Genomic DNA, 2,909 nt, shown 5'->3' on the forward strand with positions numbered 1-2,909 from the left:
AGGGACAAAGCGCGAGAAATTAGCCATAGAACTCGAACTTCCAGTTTATTAACAACTGAACGAAATATTTTAAGCCAACGGCGCTTAGCACACCGTCACCTCGGGCGCGTTTCCGGTCACTGTGGGGCGGTGTAACAGAAAGTTTAGTTGATCTGAAAAACTTCGGTGTTCGTTACTTCATCGGTAAGCCACGTTTCTGTTAACGCTAGATTGCCGCTTAGAGACGCCATAAGGTTAGATACGAGTTCAGACTTCGGTATCAAGCTATGTGTTTCCAACGTTTACCCCAGGATTCCCCGTTTCTTGAGATTCCCAAAGCTCACCTAATGTGACTAACATAGCACATAGCACATTCCATCGCTGGAGATCGATGCCAGCGACTGTGCGGGTGTCTGTGGTGTAAGCACCAGAGATAAAGAGAAAGAGATGAGAGAAAGAACGATCTTTAGTGAAGTCCAGCGATGTTAGCCAGGCTACAATGCCTAACTTGCTACGTCAGTTGATAACGTGATGAAGATGACGGCGATGATGTTCAAGAACCTGATGCCCACAGGAACGTTGGGTTATTTACACAGACTGGTCTAGTCCTGTGCGTTGCAGGTATCCTATCAGAGCTTTTGTATCTCATAAAACATGTTTGGGGCATGCCCACGGTCCTAAAATGCCCTTCAGCTGAATGTCCACGGAAATTGACCGTCCCGAAGACACTGCGAGAGACACTCTCTGAACACTAAATCGCACACATTCACAGAGCCGGTACTGGAGGGCTTCTCGCACATCACAGTGTGGAGAGAGTGGCGACGTAGCTCGTTTCATCTTAAAGAGGAAGTTGCGCGTGCATGCGACATTGAACCGCATTGGATGTAGAATTGCGTCTACCCGCTTGGAGTGCCCTGGTGGCATTTTGAATTTGCAGTTTGGATCAATGGAAGATAGCGGCGCGTAATAACGTGATACGTCATCCCAGGTTGAACGCTGCATGTTCCATGCCACGCTAGATGCAAGGACCGTTGCATATTTCGTGGAGAATGGTATTGATATTGCCGATGCACGACGGTTATGCGCAATGGATGCAGCAATGTTCTTCGCTCTGGACTACATTTCGCGGATATACAAAGGCCACACTCATGTGTACACTGATGGGTCGGTGTCATCAACATCATCTACTATCGGGGTGTGAATACAATCATCACGCACCACTATCAGTGCCATGCTCAGTCGCAAAACGTCAACTACGGCTACCGAACTTGCAGCTCTGAGGGTGGCTATCGCTCATACCATCAAGCAGTCCACCCGAGAGTGGGCTATCTTCACAGACTCAAGGGCTGCCCTTCAATGTCTAGCATCTTTTCCAAAAGACCAGCTTCTGTCAGACATACACGCTTTACATCTCCAAGTTCTACAATCGCACCATCACATACAGTGCAGTGGATTCCTGCCCATTGTTGGATAACTGGCAATGCGTAAACACAAGTGACGAAATGTCAGCCTTCACAGTCTACATCAGCAATGGAATATCCAAAACAGACGTCCACGTCTTCATTCCTACCTACTTTGCATGCCTGGGACTGCAACGAGACATGTGAGTAGTTATCGTCGGGGTCTTTAATGCTGCTATTGCGAAAAACTACAAGACAGAGAGGTTCCCGATTTTTTTAGGAAATATTAGGACTCGCATATGATATAACGATTCCAATCAAACAATTACATCTTGGAGATTCCTTCTGTAGTTGGTCTTGGCTACAAACGGTTCTCACTGACCTTAATATGAGGAAACAAAGCACTGCATGCATACCCCAATCAAAAGGCGTATTGCTTTTACAATATTTTTGCTGGAAATTCACTTTCGCAGGATCGGGGTGGGGCATAATCTTTTCTTGATCTTAGAGTCGTCTGTGCTTATGTTGATCACTGCTATATTAATCGTTGGACTGTTGTCCTGTTGTAACTTTCTGACATGGGCAGTATAATATGTTTATGTTATCAGCTACATTATTGCTGTACCATACATCGCCCTGCTAATAGAACCCTTTCAAGCCTTTCGATATTATTGTATTTTGAATGGAGTAAGGTGGCAGACAAGGTTTAAGGCTAGGTATGGGATTATTCGGAACGCGCTGCTGATTTTAAACACAGGTATTTGTTGTATATCTTCAAGTATTTTCTTTATATCAATCCTCTCTAAATACCACACTGGGGAGCCGCATAATATTTTCTTTATTGCTCCCTAGTATATAGTTCGTAATTCATTTTGGTGACATGCACCAGCTGGGACTTGAAATAGAGAAACGGCAAGATTAAATAATTTTGTTTCGTGGGGCTCTCAGGTGTGGTAAAAAGAAAAGGGCGGATGGGATATTGCAACGTGGACGACCCATGGCCCCATGTCACCTGAGTGCTGTTATCCATGGTCGAGCGGTTTGTTGTTGGCGCGTTATGCAGACCACAAGAAGACTATGACAGATGACCCAAGCGGATGGCCCCATGTTTGTCCTCTTGAATAAAACTCTAGCCCTTCCGAGTTTCATTCAGCTGAGTATCTAGGAAGTATGATCAATCGCAAATCACAAACAAACGTGTTTTTGTTCTTTGCTCTCCTTGGAGTGCATCCAGCTTCGCTGGTAATCCTCCTTCCCAGAGTAGAAGGGCACAGAATTCTTGCGCTGAAGTATGGTTTTGGTTTGAAGAATTGGTTTGAAGAATTTCGGTTTGACAATGAGAATTATAATGTTTTCTTGAAGGTTGGCCTTTGAAGAAGCCAGTGAAACAATTGTGCATCTTCACAACTGAGCGCATCTTCAAAGTCTACGGATATTACCCTCACTTTTTGCCGCTATATAAAGGTTGTCTATATTAACTATCAGTTTGCTTAATTCCGTAATAGGCGAATCATTGCCTGAATATCCCAG

This window comes from Haemaphysalis longicornis, unplaced genomic scaffold (genome assembly GCF_048455015.1).
Source record: "Haemaphysalis longicornis isolate Haplotype H1 unplaced genomic scaffold, Haemaphysalis longicornis Haplotype H1 scaffold_3, whole genome shotgun sequence".
NCBI classification, from domain to species: domain Eukaryota; kingdom Metazoa; phylum Arthropoda; class Arachnida; order Ixodida; family Ixodidae; genus Haemaphysalis; species Haemaphysalis longicornis.